Here is a 26,363-nt window from a genome sequence, read left to right as displayed (position 1 = left end):
TGAGATTTTTACCAATATACTTTCAATTTGAAACAATACCACGTTGTCGCAAAGGCCACTGTTAATATTAACCATATTTCAACTAGTAAAATCAGGTAAATGTGAAGGGTACGTACTTTAAAATTAAAACTTGGCTCTCTGATCTTCACTGTCGCTGGGATAATTGACCATTGTTTTGCACATCAAGAAATACACGCGGGAAGCACGATTATTCTCTGATAGAGCTGACGCCCCTCTTCCCATTTTGCGTGGTGGCCGAATAATACCCTTGATATGGTTCGAGTGAATGCCATGTCGAGAGTGCACTGCACCTTTCTAAATTCCTCCATTAGTCTTGCTAGCTCCCTTCGTGCGTTGTGAGTTACTCCGATAACACTGAAAGTAACACACTTTCTACCTTAAAAGGGATACCTCCGGCGTCTGGACATTGCGATGGCTATTAACCACTCATTTCCACACCCACAATGCAGACAAGTATCCACGAAACATCTTTTTTATTCTTCTTCCAGGAAGTTTCGATTAATAATAAGGAAAGATACTATTGAAACAATTCCATTTACCCTTTATTAAGAAACAAGAGGCAACGACGCGCAAGTCGACTCAGTAGCATAACAAAGTATCATCATTAATATGCATATACCAAATAAAATCACCTTTCACCTTCATCAGAGGATATTTTGGAGTGCCAAATAAATTATGGGTGAATTCCGTCTAAAGTATGGTGTTTCTCCCTATTAATGACTCGGGCCGTCGTTCATCACATCATGACATATCTACGAGCGGATTAAAACTTTGATTCGCCATAATCCTTGCAAAAAAAATCATTTAAGACTACGGCTCTGAGTGTTAATTACATACTCTGGGATATAAAATCAAATGTAAATAAACAAATGGAGCCTACACCTTTAAATGAGAAGAGAGTGTAAAAATCGCAAAAAATAACTCATTGAAAATTTAAGGCACCCACACGAGAAAACTGAGGACAATGAATAACTCTCTAAACATGGCTAGATTACTAATGAACTAATTACTTATTTGTAATTACACTTTGGCGGTTAACCCCTAACAAAAATGCACTACATACCGTTTTTACTGCATATTTTATAATGAAGTAAATGGATAAAGTGTCGAGAGTACTGAGGATCTTAGCATTGCTCGATGAGGATTTATATAGCGTGCTGTATTATCGAAAATGGCAAAGCGTGGAATCCTCTCATCATAGTGGCATTTGTGGGATTTAAAAAATACTGTGCAATTATTTCCAACACAATCCTCCCCGTGTGGATTATATTTACCGAATTGGAGGCCAGGAAGAGAATAATATAAATAAATGACTAATATTATGAAAATTGGAGGAAGACAAGGAACTGCGGTTGATGCCATTCCGATGAGGAGTGCTTTTGCTCAAAATTTGTTATGATACAATATCATGTGACAGACCATTTGTACCCAGAGTTATTCTCTCAGAATCAGGAGTGAAATTGTGTTAAAGATTTGTAAGCTACTTGGCTGAATACCACTTGGCTAATTTCCATCATTTGTGGCTTTTGCGACGATTGCTTTACTAATCATGGAGAATGTACGACGTCCAATATCCTATTAACGGGTTAACTAACACAGACAACGTATTCCTTCGGATACTAAAGGTAAGAAACCGAGGACTTTCGGTCATCATTTGATGCTGAAATGACTTTCCGGAGTTGAGCGAATTGCCTCTCACATTCTCAACCACCACGGTAGAGTCCTTCCGCCACGTCTCCTTTCCAAACCTCTCACCTTTTGCCGCTCTAACTTAGACAAAAAAATTAAAAAAAACCTTCCGAACTTCGCTCCGCTCTCAAATAGATGGAAAATGGATACCCCACCCCATCGTTGGCGGGGGATGATTCATTTTCATACGCAGACGGAGGAGGGAACACTTCACCGCGTGTCAACCCCCTCCACCCCCTTGGTTCCCACCGCCCCTAAGACGGATGGAACGAATATGAATTTTAGAGTGCTCGCCATTACGAATGAGTGATGGCAGGAGCGCGCGTGACACATCAGAGCGAAGGATTTCAGGGGCGGGGGCGGGAGGAATGGGTACCGGTAGTGGGGGAAGATGGGAAAGAATGTTGCAGAAATAAAATCACGATTCCTACCTCCATTTTCCCGTTCCGTTCATCTTCTGCCCTCTAAGAGGCGTGGGGACTGGGAAAATGGGATTTTTTTCAGTTGGTCCTCTCCCAATTCTAAAGTTGGCTCTTTCTTCAACTATCTCGGAGCAGCAACGGCGAAGATTGGACAAGAGAATGGTGTAATAAGTGGTGTCCATTTCGACAGCGAGCACGAGATGTTTTTTTACGTGAAGTAGATGCAGAAATGATGCATACACTCCCTGCACTGCTCTTTGGAAAGAGAAGGACGTGGAGAATCTTAGAACATTTGAAATTGATAAAAATAAATAAAACCAAAGCCTTTGATGCATTTTGAGGGAAGGGAAAAGGTTGTAGAGAAACAATCAAAGAAGGCAGGTAAAGATTAGACATGTTGGATGCAATGAAGGGAGGAAGAAATGAAAATTGGGCATAGAAGTGAAGCAGTTCTAATATCCATAGGTCCACCATGACTACCTACCTCAGCCAGGAGACTACTGCTGGATGGCCAGCAATTGAATTCGTTCTTATTCGAAATATTTCCCCGGTTTTCAAGGCTAATAATTTGTTTTTCAAGTCGCACTGTCACAGGTTTCACTTTGTGGAAACTTTTTGCATTGGAAAAGGAACACACAAAACACTTGCGATTTCCACTACATTTTAAAAATTGAGATTGACTCAAGGAGTCGATAAAAGAAACTCAATTGAAAAATAAAAGTTGTAATGAGTGAGTAATGTTAATTAGATCAAACTTGACAAGTTTGCAAAAGTAGAGCATAGAAGAAGTTAGAGAAAGGAAGTAGTGTATTTGTACTAAAATAACTTCTAATCAGACGTTTATAATCTAGCATCGCCCGAAAGCGAACGCGTGAAGAGTATGAAATATGTTCAAATCGTGCCCCACTATGTAGAGAATTCATAGCGTTATTTAGCCGAGGTGTAATCTCACTTTAGGGATGAGGATATCGAAGACTTTTCTGGTACTAATGCAAGGAAGATGGAAAATGGAAATTTTAAAACTGAAAGAAAATTATGCCTAATTCGAATTAATCTTACGATTTTAATGTAATAATTTCCTTCGTGACATGATCAACATTACAAGATTGAGTAGTTGTATCTTTTGTGATAGAAGACATCAGCAGTGATCATAAAATTTAACGTCGATCGAATCGTTACGAAGATGGAATCCTCGAAAAATAGACGTGAAAATGGCCGTTTTAAAACTTCCAATTGACAAAACTCGTTTTTGGTGTAATTTTCACTTCTCCCGAGAATGAATTGACCTTAGAAGAGACATGGAAACTAGTACGTTTCAAAATATTATGGAAAAAATTTAGACAAAACAAAACAACCATTCATTTGCCTTTGTCCACAAGCGTCAGTTCCGCAAACAAATATGTTGCACTACTCTTTCAATAAATATTTTGCTCAGTAAATACGGATTATGTGTATTTTTTGAAAGGTGTTTGTTTTAGGATACTTCATTAAAAATTACCGAGTTCCGATTTAACCAAGAATATTATCGGCAGGGGAAAAAAGCGTTAGGACGAACGTCATTCAATGTCATAGGCGTCTGCATGGAAAAGCCATATCTTCCCTTAGGCATTCGGTGTTCTCCAAATTGTTCAGATATACTTTAATTTGGTTGCTAACCGAATCTTTAAAGCTATCAAGAATATGCCCCGGATGAAAATGGAATCCTTGGGAATGGATTTGGGGTTGGAGGAGGGGAAGGTAATGATTGATGAGGTAGCTTGCTTGACCTTTCGTCTCCCTACCCCAGATTTCACTAATCCGGTAAATAACGTCTCCATATAGCCTTATTCCTATTACTTCCACAGGTGGTTATGCTAATCGACAAATCAAGAAGCAGAAGGAATTTGGCATGAAATACACGATTTTAATCACGGAAACCTTATTCTCTCTGCTTGTTTGGAAGGCTGACATTTGATATGCATTCCGTCTATGTACAAATCAACGGTATCTTTTATTATTAAATATAGATCATATACAGGTAGTATAAATAACAACAAATATATACCAATAAGGCTACGCATCTCGGTAGTGTTTCGGACCAACAAGGTCAAAGTAGTAGGGATGTAAGGAGAAGAATTGCGCTAGGCAAAGAGGCTTTCACAAGGAGGAGGGAGTTGATGACGGGGACGTTGAGTAAGGATGTTAAGAAAACACTCGTAAAAACTTTGATATGGAGCGTAGCTATGTACGGAGCGGAAACGTGGTCATTGAAGCAGGAGGATAGACGTAGACTGGAGGCTTTTTAAATATGGGTGTGGAGAAGAATGGAGAAGGTAAAATGGACAGAGAAGAAAACAAATGAGGAAGTACTTGGTATGGTGGGCGAAGAGAGGGGTTTGTTGGGAGAAATCCTATGGAGGCAGGAAAAGTGGATGAAGGGGATATTGACCGGCAGTGGGATGTTGAAGACTGTAATAGAGGGGAGAATGTTAGGCAAACGAGGAAAGGGAAGGAACAGGATAGGGATGTTGGGCGGGATGAAGGGAGGAAGAAAGTACTCAGAGCTGAAGAGGGATCTGATGTAGAGTAGGATGTTGTGTTTTTCTAGGGGTCACAAATTTTTTAATTAGTAATTATGTCCATCCAAAAACCTACCTTAACTGGTAGATCACCTAATAATAATAATAATATCCACGCGATGGAAATGCTATACCCATCGCGTGGTTTCATTTTCATAGTCGATTGATGCAAAAAACTTTGGTTTATTTAGAAAAATGGCAAAAAATAGTATCTTGCGGTTATTAAACTCCTCTATTTAAAAGTCTCAACACCGAAAGAGATCAAAGCCGAGTGGAATGAGGTTCATGGCACATCTGCCCCTGTGTTTGCGGCTGTTTCAAATTAGATAAATGGGTTTTAATGAAGCCATGTATCCACAAATGAAGAACATCGTTCGGGACGTCCAGTGGAAGTGACTCCCTCCGAAATGATTGTCAGAATCCACGACATCGTATTGACTGATTGGCGAATCAAAGTTTGCGAAATAGTTGGGGTTACAGGAATATAGCAAGGTACATTATTTTCGATTTTACAAGATAAAATGGGTGTGAAAAAAATCTCCGCAAGATGGGTGCCGCGTTTGTTGCCAGTGGAGAATAAACGCGATCGTGTTGCCGATTCGGAGGCTGGTTTAACGCTTTTTCGTCGAAATGCTGACGAGTTTCTGCATCGATACGTGCATAACTGTGAAGGAAACACTACTACACTATAGAGACAGTCGAAACACTACAGAAGGAACAGTCGAAATAGTGGATTTCTAAAGCCGATCCGGCTCCCAAGAAGTTGAAAACGCTAAAATCATCCGACTGGGCGATCGCCACGGTATTTTTATATACGCGGAATCATCTATATCGATTGAAGGATCTCAGGTTTTCCCGGCGTATGGTGTTCAAGAAGTTCTCTCGGGTTTCCCACCGGGTCTGGTTGCAGTACACCGACGTTTCGAAGGCTGACTCTGCCATCGTCTTCAGGGTGAAGTGAATACTTGAGTGCTTCAGTGAGTACTTCACCCTGAAGACGATGGCAGAGTCAGCCTTCGAAACGTCGGTGTACTGCAACCTGAACCGGTGGGAAACCCGAGAGAACTTCTTGAATCTATATCGATTACTAGAAAAATAAAGGCAAACGATGAATTGAGAGTGTTATGCGTCGTTTTTGTACCGGCTGAGCAAAGAAAACTAGGCAGAAGTCCTCATTCGTCAAAGAGAAAAATTCTCTTCCATCAAAACAATGCATGCGCAGTTTCTTTGGTGAAAATTGTGGAATTTAAGTTCAAATTGCTACAGAATCCACCGATTTGGCTTCAGTGACTTTTTTTATCTCCAAACTTGAATAAATTACTCGGTGGAAAATGATTGACGCCGGACGATGAGATCATCGCCAATATGGTTACCTATTTTGAAGACTATCCGAAATCCTACTTTTTGGATGGCTTATAAAAGTTAAAGAAACGTTCATGAGATATTTACATATCAACGCCTGGAATTGAACTTGAATCTCGGTGTGATTTATCATATTTCTTTTCAGCCCCCATACCGCGGGAACGCCCAATATTTTAAGCGGTACAGTGGTACGTCCTATTGCTCCGGTTAAAGTTTGAAACTATCGAACTGAATAAATTCCGGTACTTAAATTTAAGAACCCACCATCCCTTATCACGGTAACGTGTTCATTTCTATATCAAAACATCAAGCTTTTCAACCCAGTATAGGATGTTTGACTGAAGGAGTCAGGTCAGCATTTTTTTAAGTACCAGTAATTTTACAGTAATTAAATTTACAGTAACGAAATAGAATGCTATCAAAGCTAAAAATGCCGGTTTAACAATAGACCCCTTCGTTTCGCCACAGGAACGAGTCGGTAACATTCAATTCAAATCCTTTTCAGGAAAATAAACCGGTACTTTTCTTTAAGTACCTACCATCCCTTATCCCAGCAAAGTATTTGTGTTTCTTTTCTCGAAGCATCACGCTGAACCCAATTTCCCCTCACCCTTGGCGAGGTTTTGGCCGAACTACGCAAAGGGCTTCTCCTTCTAAGGTTTTCACTCCTATATCCTTCCCTCCCTCCATCCACCAAAAACCCTTTCGCCACCCTTCCCTCTGAGATCCCAACGCACGAAAAAAACACATATCCACCACGCGCCCCATCGCCTGGTACCCTGAACCGACCTCCCCCTGTCGTGACAGGGGGAGGAGAAAGCGGGAGAGTGTGAGAGGCCACACGTTTGTGGGACAGGGAGATGGGGCGGCGGCCACATAGCCCAGGGCTCCCTTCTTCCTCCTCCCCGTCGGTCCCCCTACAGGTGGGACGTGAGGTCGGCGACGCATTTTGCTGCCGCCCGCCGTCGTCACCCCTCTTATCTCCCTCAAACCCCTCGTCCCCCCCCCCACGGGACGGGGAACCCGCGAGTGCCGTGGCCGGACGAAAGGGGTTCTTCGATGGGACGAAGCGGAGAGGGGTGGTGAAAGAAGGAAGGAGAAAGGGTGTGCCTCCCTCTTCCTCCACCATAACCACTCACTCTGCTCTCCCCGTCGCGAGCGCTGCAAAAGGGAGCTCAAATTAAATTTTCTCTTTTGTGCCATAGTAAGCTCCTTGGCAGAGAGTCCCTTCGTATCCGAAGGCGGCAAAAGTCGATCGATTCCTCTCACGACCGCCTACTTGATGGGGGGGGGAGGGGGAGCTGGTGTCGGCGCGCCGTTCCATCAAGGGGCGGGGGAAAGTGAGGCGTTTACGCTCACCAGCGAGAGGGAAGGGATGGGGGCGGTTCGAAAGGCGAGGGAAGACCGCTTGCGGCCCCGCGATGTGAAGGTGCACCGACAGACGTCGATATATTTTTGACCAACACCGATATAGGTACTTCGCCTATGCGGTGAATGGTAATGAATCGAGCGACGATTAAAAAATCTTCGACGCGTAATGCGATTGAAGTCGTCGACATTTGTCGGCCTTCTGCACGCTTATTGGTGACGCTAATTCCCACAAGGATTCCTCCTGCCCCCTCGGTTCAGCTATACCTTAGGCATTTTCTAAGAAAGATATTTACGGATAAATTCAAAAATAATATAAAACATTCTCTTTCAAAAAATCTAATATTAAATATCTTTTCCTGTTGCTATGGTATATTATCGTATGATGAAATGTTGGATAGAGTTACTTTGTTGAGTTTGTTCCAAATGGATAAAGAAGAAAATACATGCATTTTCCGCACATAATAAATTTATTTACCAATGTTTCGGTTCAAATACCAGTTGATGTACACTATGCATAGAAACCGGTCGCAAATAAATTTGTATTTTGTGGATATGCGAAGTATTTCCTTACCTACTCATCATAAATTGACATGTTTTAATTGATACACTCGCCTGTTCCGTGACGCTGATTCTACTGTTTGTTGAAAGATGTCTCACTAAATCTTCTACTAAGCTGTAACCTAACAAGATTCGAGCACTTAAAGAACTAAAATAATTTACATTAAACTATTCTGAATTGTAATTAGCATTTTCTTCTAACAATTATTTCTATTGGCGCTCATGTCATTAACTCAATTATTCGATAGTGATGAAACGACGACATTATCGCATAGTGTCGATGCGAGTTCCTCGTCGATATTACTCTGTAATATTCCAATAAATATGCAGCCAAATCAATATGAAAAACCATTACCTCGATACACTTTTGCACTTATTGTAGGTAATGGAAGTGAAATATCGCGCGCCCCATGAGGGAACGTTCATGAGAGCTCTATCGAACGTCCACTTCTCTCGCCTTGTCGATTAATTACGTCTTTCAAAGGGTCCGGAAGTGGTCTTACGGATTAATTAAGTTCTCTTGCGAAGGCGGCTCTGGGAGCGAGAAAGTTCAACCCTCAAGCGATGAATCGACGCTGGGGGAGAGATTGAAGGAGTTAAATATTAATTGGTTTTAATGGATTCGGAAGCTCACTTGGATGTCATGGGAATACAGTGGCAGGAAGGAACATGAGGGGAAATTCAGTGCGGAAACAAAATTCATCCGATTGATGGCACTTAAACCGTCGGGGCACTTCTTTTGTGCAGCCAATGGCTTCCAGGAAAATTTCCCCCCGAGTAGAATTGCCGTGAAACTGGGTCACGCAAATACCATCTCGAAGGAAAGGAGAGAAAATGACTCGGAAAATGAAACTATAATGCTGGACGAAATTGATAGAGATCTAGAATGCTCTAAAATTAAAGTGCGAGCTCCATACGACACTACGAAAAAATGAGAAAATGATGCCCGAATCCAATATCGCTGTGGAAGACTCAAAGGATGAGAACTAAAATAAAACCATCGAAATGAATACATTGTTTTATTTCATTGCATACCAATGAAGGTACACTCCCGAAAATTTCTCCAGGCATTCGTTTTGAGATTTAGACAAAAAGCTGTGTTAATCCGGCTATTATTTGGGTGTAACCACTTACATTTCAATTCAATCACTTCAGTTGGATGATCACCTACGTAAGGGTAGATCTAAAAAAATGTGGAAAGATGAAATTACATAACATGATGCGTTCAGTTATGCCACACGATCTAACAAAATTGAGATCGCGGTTGAGCATGTATAGAGGTTATAAGTGCGTCAAATTTTGAAGTTGGTTTGTACCGAAATCAGGTGATGCATTACTTGAACTATGCTACTAACGTTGAGCGTTCACTTCGCTCGTCCGAATATTACGATATTAATTAATACATACCACCTAACAGAAGTAAACATCCGTTTGATCAACCATCCAAAGAGTGATTATAACACTTTAATTCACAAGGCACGATTGTGATGGGGAACAATGATAACAGTAACGACAGCCAACTACGCCACAGTGGCATATTTTTCATTTTCCCTGACATAAGTAGGGCATATATTCTTTTACTATTGGTGCGCCGATAAGCCAATAAGCCCTATCGAACGTTATGGGAACATGGAGATGAGAAGCCGTAGGAGAGAGCTGTGTCCGTAGACTTTAGGTTGGGAGAGAAGGGAAGGAACGCATCGAATGTTTCGTCCCTTTATAATTCCGAGGAAAACTTTCCGTCGATTTGTTTACATCGATCGGTGACAATTCATGAAGGAGACGTGGGAAAAGTAGTCATTGGGATCAACAACCGATTAATCGTGACAGACACATGTAGGCGAGTTGGGGAATCCAGCGGCGAACGAGCGTGAGTAATCCTTATAGGAGCTCCATTCAAATAATAAATATCCAGCTCTTCTCTGACCAGCCGGGAAAACCTATCAGTGCTGACAACAGGTTGACGGGATAGAAGCCGGGAAAAAGCGTGAGATTTGAAAATATTTCTTCCAAGGAATATAAACGCACGCTGGGTATTTACCCGGGCGGAAGATATTTGTATAATACACAAAATGACTAGGGGACTTGGCATTTTTTTAGAAATCTGAAATCATGTCAGGCACAATCTAAGGTCATTGGTTATTAAACAACACGGCTTTGCTTTTAGTTCTGGTGAAATACGCCGTTGAAAGTAAAAAAATGTGATTATCGGTATACATTGCGTCGTATTGCTTATCGGTATGGAGACGATTCACTTTAATAATTATTTTATCCTGCTTTACCTTAAGCCAAATTATAACCCTTGAGAGTTCCATACACCTTTGAGATAAAACACACTGGAATATATACAAACATTTTATTATTTTCATCTCAAAATTAAATATCTCTACTATTTTTGTACATATTCGCCAAACAATTAAAAACCTATGCCATAGCTCTGAACTAGGTTTCAAACTCTTTAGGCATAAAATTCTGCCACCTGAAATCGCAGCCAAACGATGACGGTATCTTGAAGTTCCTCGTCGAGATGAGAACAAAACATGTAGCAGCATAACATTTCAGTACTATTTCCATATAACAGATTCGTATAAATCTGTGGAAAACTTTCTTAAGATTTCAGATATCGTAAAACGCCGGTTCTCATGAACTTTTTGTCAATTTTCAGGTACAGTTCATTGTTCGCCACAGACGGGCGGCCACTTCTGTCATCATCGTCATGGTCATTTGCCCGTTCACTCATTAACAAGCTACAAAACCGACGCACAACAAAATTGTCGCGACCTTCCAACCACTGCAGCTCGAGGCGCACTGACCTACTGTGTGCGTCAATACAGTGGCCATTCAGCCCCCTCCACTAATGCTCACGTTATACGAAAACGGAGGATACTCTCTGGAGAGCCTTCGTTGCTAAACTTAAATTTATGCATAGCTGCCTCTTCTATTTTCCATGTCTTATACAACAGCAAACACATCTTGGATTATTCCCTTAGCATATAATTGAAGAATAGGTTGATACATAAAAAATATGAACCGTTTACATCCTCATAAAAGTAAACCCCATGAAAAAAATAGAAGAGAGAGCGCAGAAAGGAGCTCGAAGACTAAGCATTTCATGTCATAATCATCTTCACGGGTCATAAATGCGAGGATTGATAGGCAGTAGCTCTCGTGACAATCCTGTTCCTTGCCAATTTCTTCACAACACATTTGCACCGACATTTTTCATTAACTGCTTCTCATCGCTTATGCTCCCCTGAGGAATCATCCTTCAATTATGGTTTTCAGTATATTATCTTAATTCAGGATACCTAATCAATTTCCCTAAATTTCTGGCAAGTATTCCCATAGTTTTCTATCCTCAACCCCTTTTCGAAGTACTTATTCGTTTGCTATCTTATTTTGCCATGTGTTTTTGTAATGCCGCGCTTCATCTTTAAAAATCAACCTTCTTTCGTGAACTCTCCTAAAACATAGTGAACCGATATTCAATGGAAAAGGGAAATGTGTTATTTCTCGTTGGTTAGGCCTCTACATGAAATCATTCGAGGCATTGTTCCTAATTAGGAGGGCTTTGGACAGTCCCTAACGATTAATTGCTTCTGCCTATCGAGATAACTTTCTCGTTTGCCCAAAATAATTTCTTTCTTCATTTATTGGAAACTTCTACCTGCTTTCTAGCTGTCTAAAGAAACCAACTCTCCTCCTTCCTCTACCACGCCTACCCAACATTCTCCCTTCTGTCGCGGCCTTCAACGTTCCGCTACCTTTCGATATATTCGCCGCCTTTTTTGGAATTCCCCGAGTAACTTTCTCTCTTCGCCCACCCTTTATTTGTCTTCCTCTGTCCAACATATTGCGTCATTCTTCGTCCCATCCACACCTTAAAAGTGTAAAATCTACGATCATCCTATTGTATCAAACACCATGTTTCTCGTGCATTCAGCGCTGCGCTTCATATTCTACATAATAGATATATGCTTTATCTAAAGTCTTGAACAGTCTTTTCTTTATAGCTTTACCTAGTGTACCTGTAATCAATTCTTTCATTTTTTTAAATTTTCCTTTGGCAAAGCAATTCTTATCCTAATGTCCCCACTACAATGCCCTTTTTCCTCTATGCTGGCTGCGCCTAATCTTCTACTTGAATATTCTCTGAGGATTAGGGACAGGAAAAAATGTCCCTGTTTCGTTAGTAAACCTCATGAACGAACCGAAAGTGTCACCTTATCTTTGAGTATTTTAATCCTGGAGTTACTGGAAGCAGGAATATTAGATGCACGACTTGAGCCATTATATAATTACAAATCATCACAGTTTAACACTGGCATACGTCGATGGGATGGTCTTAGCCCTCATAAGAATGGAAGGTGGGTCTACAACGAGATGCCGAGGGAAACTGCCGAACAGGACGATGTAAGAAATAATTTTTCCCTCGCCCGGTTTTTGACCACAACAACATAAACCCAAACGCACTACAATTGGAATCACTTGAAAGCAAAATGATATGGAATGCTATCAATGCCTCATTACACTAGGGGTTGATGACCGAAAAATATTGCAATGTGAAACACACCCACTTGGCGATGACTTGCAAGCTAAAGGGGTATGTGCTTCGCACTCATATTCGCTCCTGCTGCACAAGGGTGACTCATTCGTCCGCCCAGTCGTTAGATTAGAAGTGGGAGTAGAGCGGTCAATTAGCCGCCGAGGCGTCATCCACTCACCCTCTTCTGCTCGGAGCCCTCCGCAGCTGCTCGCCGTCGGCCGGCGGTTCACAAAGCGTGCCTGCCGCGGTTCTTCTCCTCATCACCCCTCGGCATAAAAAACGACGAGTAAGGGAGAGCGCCAAATTCCTCCCAGGAAATTATTACGAACATGCGGAAGAGAGGAAATCGCGCGGTGAAACTGGGGCCCTTATTAATAGTCGTCTCTCAGTTCTGGGGGTTTCGCGTGGCCGACATTTCTTCGCGACTTTAGAAGCATGGGACACTTCAAGGGACTCGACCAGCTGAGGGACGATTTTGCAAGCAGTGGGTCTAAATGAGTAAAGCTACGTCGCAGGCATTTAAATAAAATGAATTTTTATCTGAAAATACCCGCACAATACTAACATTCGGCACTTAAATTTATATCCTTTACCGCCCTTATCCGCCCTATACCCACCTAAATGTTGTTAATCTGCCAAAAATAAGAAATTTTATTTAACTTCCTTTCTTAAAACGCTATATTTGAGTTCTTACGATTTATTTCTAATTTGATGCTGCAAAACCCTTCAAGCAATATAAAATTAATTTTTAATGGAAGTTCACGAGAAAGTTCTGGATTCGAACATGAGCCTTTATATGCGCATGAAATAGTCTATTATCTTCAAGGTAGTGACATTATACGAGGGTCATCCGGAAAGTAGTACCCGTTCGTGCCGCATGAAGTGCTGACGACGCGAGTAGCCGCTGGACGAGGTCAGATAGCTTCAGTGGCTTGTCTGCCTTCTCTGAGCCAAGTTGCGTGACGCTAGCATTGCCTGTGTTGTTTCTGTGATTGTTTACAATGTTTAAAAAAATTGAGAACGCCGCCAGTTGTGAAGTGAGGGCAGTGATTAAATTCCTCAATGCAAGAAACGTTCGCCCATGTGATATTCATCGCCAATTAAAGGAGGTGTACGGTGACGAAACATGGGTTTGTTATGCATCACCTGAGAGTAAACGACAGTCAATGGAGTGGCATCATGCTCATTCACCAAACAAACCAAAAAAATTCAAGACAGTTCTGTCCACCAGGAAACTCATGGCAACCATTTTCTGGGATCGACGAGGTGTATTGCTTATTGATTTTATGGCCCGTGGAGACACTATTAATGCCAATGCGTATTGTGAAACATTAAAGAAATTACGGCGGGCAATACAAAATCGGCGGCGAGGTCTATTGTCTACTGGTGTCATTCTCGTTCATGACAATGCCAGGCCTCATGCAGCTGGGATAACACAAAAACTTTTGCAGCAATTCAAATGGGAAACTTTCGACCATCCACCGTATAGCCCGGACTTGGCCCCTTCAGATTTTCATCTCTTTACAAAGCTTAAAGACTTTTTGGCAGGAAAAAGATTTGACAGCGATGAAGAACTTAAAGAAGGAGTGACCCTGTATCTCAATGAGCTGGCGGCGAAGGACTATGCAGCAGGAATACAGAAACTTGTCACACGTTATGACAAATGCCTTAATTTGCTTGGAGATTATGTTGAGAAGTAGTTTAAAGTATCCTCTTTCAAATAAAATTTTTTATGTTTGTTAATATTTACTTTTGTGTCTTTATTTCACGAACGGGTACTACTTTCCGGATGACCCTCTTATAACAGACAAAGTTTGAAATTTTATAAATTTCTTGTTCTTCAAAGAAACTTAATGGTGCTGAAAAACCTAGCAGTTAAACTTATCTTTTGATACAGGATTGGATGCGTGATAGCGTAATAATTCATAATCATTGCATCTTAAAATGTTTGGGCAACCGATATCATGCCGAACTACAGGTATATATTCCATACAAGAAAATTCATTGCGGGGATTTACATTATTCACACCGAATGAGGGATTCGTATATACCCTCACGCCAATACAAAGTTTTAGCAAACATTCATTCGACCGTTAAACGATCAGGACCATGAACGTAGAGCGAAGATTCACGTTTCTAAGGCCAAAGTAATAATAATACAATATATAGGCCAATAAAGGCACTAAATCTGTTGCTTGTTCACTTCTATTACCTACTCCCTGTTTAATTCGTGATTTCATTATCTTTCAATGGCAGTGTCAATTGCCATCATATATTTTCCTATGAATATCTTCTCAAGTCGCAAATACCGTACTTTTAAATTCCCTAACCACTCTTCCATATCCACTCATTTAAGCAAACATTTTCCTCCTATCCTTCATGATATTAATCCTCGTTCTTTGGCCACAAACCGATTGAAATCCTAAGGGAAAATCTAAGTAAAATATATATACCCTATATTCAGAGCACTTGGTATTTCGACTGGCTGAGGGCAAAGGGAGTTTTATTGGATATTGAGTGGGAGACTTACTTGGGCTAGATTGAGTGTGACTAAACTCAACTCGTAGAGGGTGGTAAGAAAAGCTCAGTCGGCAATGCGATTTCCGCACGTGCAAGGGACGACAAAGCCGCTGAGGTAAGGACCTCTCGGAGTTCCCACCCACTCTGCAATGTGGGCGAAGATGATTACGTTAACGACGACGCAGTCTCTCACCGATATGGAAGAGGAAAAAATCGAAAGGATTTCTCCTTCTTTCTGATTCGCTTGTTGATTTATGTGTTGAAAAGGCAAATCAATTTTGCTAAAAAAATCAAGAATATATTGATGATTTATTCATCATATTAATATGTACGAAATTTACCGTTTCCAGTGGATTACACTTTAGGCAATCGACCATACCCTTATTGCCCAAAAAAGTAAATTAATTATTTTTCTTCTTATAATAACTGACAATAAGTTAACCATTTTGAGATAATTTGCCTTAAATTTGGACGATCTAGAACTACTAGAAAAATAAATTGAAACGGCAGCTATAAGATCGCTTAAGGGTGATGAATATTTCAGAAATTATCGTGGGCGAGGAAAAAATTCGCAGTCGGTAAGATTCGAACTTACGCTCCCAGAGGGAATCTGATTTCAAGTCAGACGCCTTAACCACTCGGCCACGACTGCATATATAATAATTTATCCCAGAATTTGTTCTAGACCTTTGAATCTTCTAGCCACAAGTTCTAGTGATACCATTATTACAGTACTATGTTTAGGGTCATTCGCAGACAATTGGTTAGACCACAAGACAGGACTTAAGAGTAGTGATTTAATGGCACGTATTTTTCATGACGCTTCTACAGCTGTTGGCTTACGGCTGACTATGTACACAATCTCTCACTTCATCTTGCACTTATATAATTCGATGCTGCACAGACGAAAAACTAAAACAAATGTGTGGATAATATGCAAAGGTCGAAAGGGTAAACCGTTTATATATGAATGGGGTTTTAAAATGCCCTAAAGTTACGCTATGTTGCTGTGGTATATCCCCAGGATATAATTATCAAGATTATCTATTTTTCATCGATCCGATTCCCGATACGCTTTACCATAACTCAATGGATCTATCCTAAAAAACTTGACTGTTAGTCCAGATAGTGACCAGCGGCGCCGGTTGTAGGTCGTGAAATCCAGGGAACAGCCATATAGTTTCAGCCCCTGTAATTTTATACATTCATACCACGTTGGATATGAAAGATGAATAACCGGGTCAGCCTCCAAGAAGCTAGGTTTTAATGGGCACGTTGTGAGAAAATGTACCGAAAAGGTCGGAAAGAGAAAGAGAGACATTAGTTCACTTTATTTAGAACAAATTTGGATAACGCGATATCTACGTGAGAACCATGTGATAAAACGTTAATTCCAGAAAGGGAAAATGTTCAAGGAAAATCCCCAAGATTTGTCAAAAATTGCTACGAGAGGGGCAGCCGTGACGGATACGTGGGAGGAATTAGGTTGGGAAATCCTTGATTCAGGAAGAGAACAAGAAAGACAGACTTATAGAAATATAAAAGAAAACTGAGTTTTTCTCAACACCGAGGGGATAGTTATGGCCAAAAATTTATATTTACAGATTCAATCACCGAAATAAAATAAAATTGATGGACACCGTCGCCGACAGATTTAGGCATTCGTTCTTCTAATTGATTGCTTGATGGAAAACTCTTTGTAGACCACAATTAGAAAGCCATACGACCCGGGTTTCAATTTATCAGCATCATCATCAGGTGGGAAGAAGGAAACAATGGCTTCTCTCCTTTATGTCGAGCAAGGAGGGAAAGAAAAAGAGGTGGAGGAAGAGCGGAGGCAAACGAGGAGAGCAGGGAGTCTACTATTACAGGGTATGACACCGGAGCGGGGCTCTGGGGAAAGGCGGGAGACGAACAAATATTTACATGATACTGTGGTATGAAAAAGTTTCCCATCAATAAATTAATTACAATGGATTACAATAAAATTTCGAAAGAGCGAGTTTTATTAGAGTTATTCACTCGCACAATACGCAATCATTATAACAAAGAACTCGAGCACCCTATTGCATGATTTACATAGACATTTTTATGGAATTTATATAGACATTTTATGGGATTCATATTTAATGGGATGTCTCTATATCTAAAACTTGTATAGCAACAAACAATATAAGAAAACATAAAAAGAACACTCACTCGTTATTTCTTGGTAATTTCGACGGAATTTAGCTTCATCTTCATCGGAAGAAACAGAAGTACGCAGAAACACTTCTGTGTCTTCCCATGAAGACGGAGCTAAATTCCGTCGAAATTATCAAGAAATAACGTGTGTGTTGCTTTTTATGTGTTCTTATATTGTTTGTTGCTGTACAAGTTATATATATATATATATATATATATATATATATATAATATTTATATTAAAAATATGTAAGAAATAATAAATGTTCGTTTATCGCTGTAATCCTAACAACCCCGGCTACACAGTCCGTGGGGCGTCCTGAGGGCTATTACCTGTATGTATGTAGATGAACCTCCACGCGCCTATTTTCCTTTAACATCTGTGGTCCTCGTCCCAGTCGTACAGTTCCGACCGTCTCATTCCCTAACCCACCCCCTGCTCTATTCCCCCAACCACAAGGATTCATTACATCATTCGGAACGGCATACATTTCCCTCATCAGTATGACGTGTCGACGACAACCAATATAGTGAGGAGCTAGAATCATTCTGTGTGATGATGTTAAACTCGAATGATATTTCTTTTTCCAAATGTTTATTTCGTGCACGCAACTTTCGTGCTTTAGGCGACTTCGATACAAGCCTTCCCAATAATAATGTGACACTCCGTACGTCTGAAACGATATTTCACGAAACTCTTCTTCTGTAATTTCTTCAAGTCCTTGAATGAAATCCTTCCCTGAAGGGTCGCAAACTCCGAAGTAGGAGGTATCTACCTAAGTATCTGCATCTACGTACACCTTCACCAGCAAACCGCCATGATGATTAGTGACATATGGTGTTAGGTCACAAGCCGTGGGTCACTGGCAAGCTATGTTTATCACATTATGTAGCTATTTATTTTCGGAAAATTCCCCCGTCAGTCTTCCTTCAGTTGCAGTCACTAATTGTGAGAGCGGAAAAATGATTCCTTAAGTCGATGGGTCCTGAAGTGGATCCACCTTAAACTTATTGCTGGTGTCCTGCCATCTATGGAGTGCCCGGCTAAAATTATTCTCTTTAAGCCAACGTTAAAGTACCGTTTAACATCTAATAGTTAATGTCGCGGGTGCACCATCCATATTTCCATTGGTTCGCAACGCGAGGTATCCGATAGGAACGTGGCGTCTCTGCTCACTCAAGATTCTCCACGAGAAGGGCATCTTTTATTCCTACGCTGCTATATTCGCAAATTACGAAACTTGTCCAACCACTGCTTATTTCGGAGGTCATACAGTTCCTTCTGCCAATAATCCTAAGCTACACGGCAGAGATTTGCATTCTACAGTCCCCTCAGGAGGGTCTCTCAGAATTCCATTCCTTGGGAGCAGATACGCCATGGACGGCCCATTAGTCTCCTCCCACCCTGACCTCTCCATCAGCTTACATTTCCCCGCTTCGCCATCCCCCCTCCTCCCCCTTCAATCCCACCCCCGCTCGTGTTCGCCTCAATACTCCCCCGCCTCCCACCATCTTTTTTATATCCCACTAACCCTTCCGTCCCTTAACCCTCGACCCGTCCTCTCCCGTTAGTGTGTGCGTACTATTCGCCTTATTCCCGACAGCCCCTCCTCCTTAACCCTCACCCGTAGCCCTGGGCTCCGCTTCCCCCACCTTATCCCTGTGCCTCCTTTTCTTCTTTTTTTTGGAGAGCAGGCCCTGGTTCCTGTTCCGGGGTTCAGGTCAACTGATTGATGACTCGTTTGGGAACCGTATTGGTTCCCCAAGTAAGACTTAGCCTGCGGGGGAGGACCTGGATCCCTCAGGAAATGGGAGCCCCAAAGGGGACCCAGAAGGAAGGGGAGGGGGAGTGGTGGAGTACATCTAAGCCCTACCCTGCGAGTCGCCACGAGGGCGTTTGGCAGGTAGTGTTGGGTCAGCAGTCATTAGAATTTTGGCGATTAATGATATTTGGGAAGTTGACATTATCGCAAGCTATGTTTATCACTTTTCGAGGCCTCGAATTGCGATACAGTAAAATGAGCCCTTATGTCGACTGGTTCCACAGCAAATTTCCTTTTACTCCTCACCGTGGTCTCGCTTAGAAATGGTAAATACGTAAGATTAGTAGTCCAAGGTTAACCCTCCTCATGAATCACACTTCGGAAAGAACGATACAAATATCTATGGAGCAGTTTAAAATAAATCAGGGTTGAAAACGAATGATGGATAAATTCGATGATTCAGGCGTAACTCTGTGGGATCAATTTATGACAAGTGATGATGACATTGCACGCCGAAATTCGGGTCAAGCCTAAATAATAAAAGATTGTGAACTGTAACCAAGCATTAGCGTTCCAATTCAGAATGGTTGAGAAATGTTCGAATGAAACAGTTAAGGAGAACCGTTATTCCGCATTGATTAGACCTCACTTTGAAAGCTAGTCGTCGATTCTTTGTAGACTGAAGTATGAGGACTTAATTTGGGCATTAAATGGAATACAAAGAAATTTTAACAGTTTCATGAAGAATCGCCATAAATGGTCGGACAGCGTTACGATATTATTGGATTGCCTTACTTTTGGGAAATATTGGAGGCATGCACGACTTAAATTTTAGCTTGAAAAGCGCAAATCATTTGTGCTGAACGATAACACAGAAGGAATAATCCTAACCCGCTCAATTACACTAGTGAGCGCGTACAGAGTGAGAAGCTAATGGTTATTGACTGCCTGCTTAAATAATCGATATGGGGAATCGTTTTTCCCCTCACAAAATTTGAGCTACCACTAAAATAAGAAAAATAATTTTAATTAACTCTTGAACATAAATTAATCACCAATCAGCCATACCACTAACGAAAGATTCAGGTGTGATGTGGCGGAATCAAATCCATAATGACTAAATCTTACTCGCGGTTTTCCACTTAAGTTTAATCACGGGAATTTGAAAACGATGCACCTCATCTTGAAAAAAAACAGTTAATAACGATTTAGCACTAGCATTTAATGACCTTAAACAAGTGAAAACTTCAAGCGTCTTTGTTTCTGTCGCCATTCAAATCTTTCTCTAACAGCTGGTGATCAAACACCCCTGCCAAACGCCCTACACGAAGCTTTCAATGTAAGATACTATGGAATGTATTCAATGAAATAGGCTGATAGATTAATCTATTATGGATCGGGTGCTTTAAATGGTACAGCAGTAGGTTGGACATCGAAGGATGCTGGTTCGAATGCCGATAGAGAGCGATTGATTTGTTTTGCACTGCGAAATTTCCACTTAAAAACACAAGCCAATGGATTGGGGAGGGAAATGGGAAAGAGGACAGGAAGGCAGATTGTTGTGAGTTCAATAAGGGTTAGGGTACGCAGGGGATGGTTTAAACAGGCACTTAAGAAGGAAGAATAATTGATGGTCAATTTGATGACCATCTCGCTTTTCGGGGAATGTGCCAACCCCACCCCGGGAGACCGAAGTACTCGGCCCTTCCGGTGGTATGACATACTATATTCTACATCTGCATAATCCCCTGCAGGCCACAACAAAGGTGTGCGGTAGGGGGTGATTCCACACCAGGCTTGGAACATCAACAGTCGATTTTGCTCACATATTACTTACCAATAAAAATGAAAAGTGTCAAGACGTAATTTTACCTACAACTACTTTCAACTTGGGTATCCCGCTGCGTCTTGAAGCGATCGCGACGGCGAAGAGTACCTGAAGACAGGAGACACACGAGGAGACCGCACTTTGGCGGGGAGAATCTTTTGATCCCTCCGCCCACCTCGAGAGATAGCCACGTGTGAGCCCTTTATCCCCGCAGTCTTCGCTGGGATCCTCCGCCTCTGAAACCCCTCCGGCTCCCGTCTCTCTTCCCACCTCCCACCCACACCCAATGACCCCCAGCTCCGTCCTTTTCCATCCGAAAAGTTTCGTCCTCGCCACAAATCTCCTTGACCTTACTCGGAGGACATGATTTTTCTCTGCCTCCTCGTCATCCTACTCCCCGGGAAGGCTAGGGATCTGACTCCACCAATGAATCGCACCACTTAGAGATATTACGGTAAGCCCCTGCGTGGGTGGTTGCGGCGAAGATGACGGATTGTGGAATCGATACCGTGTCAGCGAGGGCAAGAAGAATGAACAGGGAACCGAGTGAGGGGCCGTATTGAATTTAACGTGACATCACAGCGTTACATTTTCAGTGTGTGCTTCTACGCATGCTTCCTGGAAAGGTATAGATAAACACTTGTAACGTTCATTAACTTTTTATTATCACGACCCGAGTTTCAACTCCTTGAGTCATATCACACATAAGAAATCACAATTATTATTATTATTATTATTAAAAATACACATGTGCTAATAGACATTGTCAGGTGGCACACAAGTCCCAAATAATTGCAAAAGATAATACATAAAACCAGACAAACACAAATCTCTTTAACAAAACAAGTGAATCCTCATCCCATTTACAACCATTAATCAGCAAGAAAAAAAAGATACATAAAAAAAATTAAGCTATAACATATAATACCATACACCACACATAAATCAAATTTTTACATATATACCTTACATCTATTCTTAAAAGTATACACTCTGTTAGGAAAGGGCTCGAATATTTTTGCAGGTAAGGTGCTCCACTCAACAATTGTTCTATTTAGAAATGAAATTTTTTTTTTTATTTGTCCTCTGTGCCCGGCATTTTATCTTAAATTTGTGATCATTTCTGCCTATAAAATTTGGGTTCCCCGCCTCTTTCCTAAGATCTGCCCAAGCTTTCTCCCCCTTCAAAATTCGGAACATTCCACAAAGTCTGCTTACTTTTCTTCTAGATTCTAGAGGTTCCCAGCCCAGCGTTTCTAGCATGTCAGACACACTCTCCATCCTCCTATGCTTCCCCAGTACATATCGGGCAGCCTTTCTTTGCACCTTTTCCAGTTTTTTAATATGACCTTCTTCATGAGGGTCCCATACAAGAGAAGCGTACTCTAAAATTGGTCTTACTAGGGTCTGATAAGCCTTCTCCTTGGTTGCTCTAACGCTCCCTTTTAGGTTTCTCATTACCCAATGAAGAGTTTTGAAAGCTTTCTATAGATGTACTCCACATTTAGCCCCCACCCTGTCCTTAGTTAAATATACACCTAAGTATTTGACAGTATCACTTCTAGGAATGACATTTTCTGAGAATTTATATTCCCTATTGTTTCAATTTACCTTATTGCTAAAAGTGATGGATTTGCATTTGTTAACATTAATATCCATCCCATTTTTTGTCACCCAATCTGCCATGTTATTAATGTCCCTCTGAAGTTTGTCACGGTCTCTGTAATTTTCGACTTTCCTGTAGATAATACAGTCGTCTGCAAAAAGTCTTATCTGAGAATTAATATTTATTGGGAGATCATTTATATATATTAAAAACAATAGCGGGCCAAGTACGCTTCCTTGTGGGACTCCCGATGTTACCCTTGCTTTTTCAGAATACACTTCTCCTAATTTGACCCTTTGTGTTCGACCTTCCATGAAATTTCTGACCCAAGAGATTACTCTTCCATCTGTGTGTAGTGGCAATTGGCCCATCTTAAGCATTAAGCGATCGTGGTCAACTTTGTCAAAGGCTTTTGACAGGTCGACTATTATAGCATCCACCTCTATTCCCGCATCCATAGAGTCGAACATTTCTTGGCAGAACCCTAATAGCTGAGTTTCACAAGAGTGCCCTTTTCTAAAACCGTATTGGCGACTATACAACCAATTCTCACTCTCCCACAGGTCCCAGAGATAATCAGCCATTATCTTTTCTAATAGCTTGCATAAAACTGATGTCAAGCTTACCGATCTATAATTATCAACTAGTGCCTTATCTCCTCCTTTGAAAATTGGCGTAACATATGCCTCCTTCCAAGCATTTGGCAGGGCATTATTGTTTAACGTAACATTGAATAAATGATTTATATAATTTGAAACTACACTACCGCCCAATTTAAGCAAGTCAATTGAGATACCATCTGGCCCTTTTGATTTATTTGCCCTCATTTTCATAATTTTTTTATAAATTTCTGCGCTCGTCGTTTTAATACTTTTGGTATTTAATATTTTTTCGTCTCCTTGTTGACTCAGAGATGAATCTACAGGATCCTTTTTATTTACCATAACCTTAAATACACTAGCATACCAATTATTAAACGTATTAGCCTTTTCCTTATCATCAACGATTAGTGTCCCATCCTCTTTTTTTAAAGCTGTTATGTTTTCCCTGTTGTCTTTCCTCCTCCGGAGGTACTTGTAAAATTTATTTCCATTATCTATCCCGATTATTTTCTGTAGAAAACTATCTTTGGCTATTTTCTTTTCTCTATTCAATTCACGAACTAATTTTTTGTAAATTATGAGCCATTCCGAGCTCTCGTTCCGTTTTTTGTGAATCACTCTCAGTTTTTTCTTCAAGGATCTAATTTTGCGGTTGTAGAACTCTGGATCAGTATTTTCTTTAAGAATTTTTTTCGGGACAAATTTATTTAATCCCTCCTCCATTATCCCCTTAAATGTTTTCCAGATTTCTTCTACAATCTGCCCACCACTTACCCATTGCGAATACTTTTCCCTTAAAAAGGTCTGGAACCCTTCCCTATCACCCCGTTTATATTGCCAAACTATCTTTTTGTTTACTAGCCCCTTATACTGAGCCCTCTCCCAGTTTAGATATATACGCACAGCTGAATGGTCACTTATTCCCGGAAGGACATCGACTTCCCCTACCCACTTTTTCGGTCTCACAAGTATGACGTCGAGGATGTTTCCCCCGCGCGTCGGTTTTTCCACCATCTGTACAAAACCCTCCTCGTTTATAAGACGACTAACGATTTCTTGGGCCTTCCCACCCCCCACCGTGACCTCTTCTGCCGACCATTGAATACCTGGAAGGTTCAAGTCCCCCGCTATGAGGGTGTGATCCTCAGGGTTAGCCGAGCATATGTCTGCTAATACCTCGACTGCGTACATCCCTTCGTTGGGGCTTCTGTACATAGCAACTATTTTTAAAATTTTCCCTCCATTCCTACCTTTAACATGAACACACATCATCTCACAATCATTTCTTACCCATTCCAATGTACTTATTAGGTTTTTATCTACACATATGAATATCCCCCCTCCACGACCATCCCTATCCCTTCTGTAAATTGCCAAATTTTGGGGAAAAATCTCGTTTGACATAATATGATCACTTAGCCACGACTCCGTACCTATCACAATATCCGGATTACATGCATCAACTAACGTCTCGAAATGGCATACTTTATTTAGAATACTTCGGCAGTTTACCTGCAAAACTATTAAGCCCTTACCTTCCTTTCCTTCGGTATTGCGAGGTCCACCTCTTGTGCCCATTACAGGTTTCCCTGCTCACTGAGCTTTAGTGCGACATTTTTAAACAGATTTGACAAAACCAGGGATCCCTTCCTGTTTAAATGCACTCCATCGCGGCCCAAGTGACTATCACCGACCCAACAATTCGGGTCCACAAATGTCAGACTTTGTTGCACGCAAACCCACTCTATTCCTTCGTTTATGGCGTCAATTCTCTTCCAATGTATGTCCCTTCTACGAAGAATTCCACTAATAACAATTTGAGCACTTTTGAACTTATTTTTGGCCGAGGTCGCCAAATCCCAAATAAAACCGATTAGATGGTCTTCTGACTTAGCACTTTTTACGTCATTTGTCCCTACGTGAATTATGACAACACTTTCATCACCATCACTAGCCATATTAGCTATTTTATTGTCCAATTGTTCCACTCTTATCCCCGGAAAACACTGAACGCCTTCATTGATACTTTCGCCACAATCTCCAACGAAACGTATTATGGAATCACCAAATATTTTCACTTTGGGTGGCCCTGGATCACCAAGAGACCTCCCCTCCCTTGACACTATGACCTCCCTCATCGGAAGCACTTCCCTCTTCGGTCTCACGTTTATCCTATCCTTCCTTCCATCTCCTCGCTTCTTTGGCTGCTCTCTCCGTAGGATGCTTTCCCGTATTCCTCCAGCCCGATCGGCATCCGCGTCACATGAGCTTGTTCCACTTCTGGTCGGCCTTAGATCTTCCGGTTTCCTCTTATCACACCTTCGGACAAAGTGGAGATCATCTTCGATTTGCTGTTTCACCCGCCGCCTCATCTCTGTTAATGATGCTTTCAGTTCCTCATTTTCAGCGGAAAGACTGAAAATTGTCTTACGAGCGATGTTTAAATCCGCTTGCAGCTTTTCAATTACCTCCTCTTTTTCTTCTAAACCTCTTCGATTCTTCTGACTTTCACACTTACTGCACTGCCAATTATCACTCACGCAATCCTCCAGTTTACTCTTAGAGCAATTAAAGTGGTACCAAGAGCAACACCCACTACACTGGACTCCATTTCTCAATTTTCTACGGCAAATAATACACTTTACATCCACCGCCATGCCCTTTCCCATTTCGCCCAAGGGAGTGTGCCTTCTAGCGGTCACTAATCCTCTCGAGCGGTCGCTAATGCGCTGCTTGAAAACACGTCCGTCTCCCGTGAGAGGTCCGTGAGTGAGAATTATAACAAAATCAAACCCATGTCCGAAAAATTAAATTGACTCAAATACTAGGATTTGAAAAACTGGTTAGGCGCAACAGTTATTGCATGATGTAAATAGATATTTGTGGGATATTATGTTGATCTATATTCGTAGGTGCATGTGTATGTTATCTGCTAGTTTACGAATTTGCATGTGTGTAAGTTAAAATGGCATACATATACGCCACTGTGAGTGTGAATTGGCACGAATTTGTTATTTTTGCAGGTGACTTTATTCTGTTTTACAGGTGGTGACCGAACACCCCCCGCCACACGTCCTTGCGGCGGCTTGCGGGATATTATGTAAATGTAGACATGCGTTGAGCATGAGAGTCGTATAACATCTAAAGGTATGTTCAAATCACTAATGTATGGACTATTTTTTTCGGGGTAGATGTAGTCTTCAGGAACTTCGGGACCTGAGTTGGAAGAATAAATTATAAGTTTTTTCTATATCTTTTCCAATACGGAAATTTTCCATAAAGTTGAACTTGCAACCTCAGGATTCACGTATAATTCGTCACTTTACCTTCAAT

At 41.2% G+C, this 26,363-nt stretch overlaps 1 protein-coding gene and 1 non-coding gene across 4 annotated transcripts in view; both read right to left on the bottom strand.

The window, feature by feature from the left end:
• The window catches only part of DAT (Sodium-dependent dopamine transporter), a 208,858-nt gene that overhangs the window by 92,783 nt on the left and 89,712 nt on the right, over nucleotides 1–26,363 (bottom strand). The window lies entirely within an intron of this gene.
• TRNAS-UGA (transfer RNA serine (anticodon UGA)) lies at nucleotides 15,618–15,699 on the bottom strand. Its single transcript has one exon. It is a non-coding gene; the product is annotated as a tRNA-Ser (tRNA).

The sequence above is a fragment of the Hetaerina americana genome, unplaced genomic scaffold (genome assembly GCF_022747635.1).
Source record: "Hetaerina americana unplaced genomic scaffold, ioHetAmer1.1.p SCAF_4, whole genome shotgun sequence".
Lineage (NCBI taxonomy): Eukaryota > Metazoa > Arthropoda > Insecta > Odonata > Calopterygidae > Hetaerina > Hetaerina americana.
The sequence above is the reverse complement of the archived record's forward strand: the minus strand, read 5'-3'. Positions and strand labels throughout refer to the sequence as shown.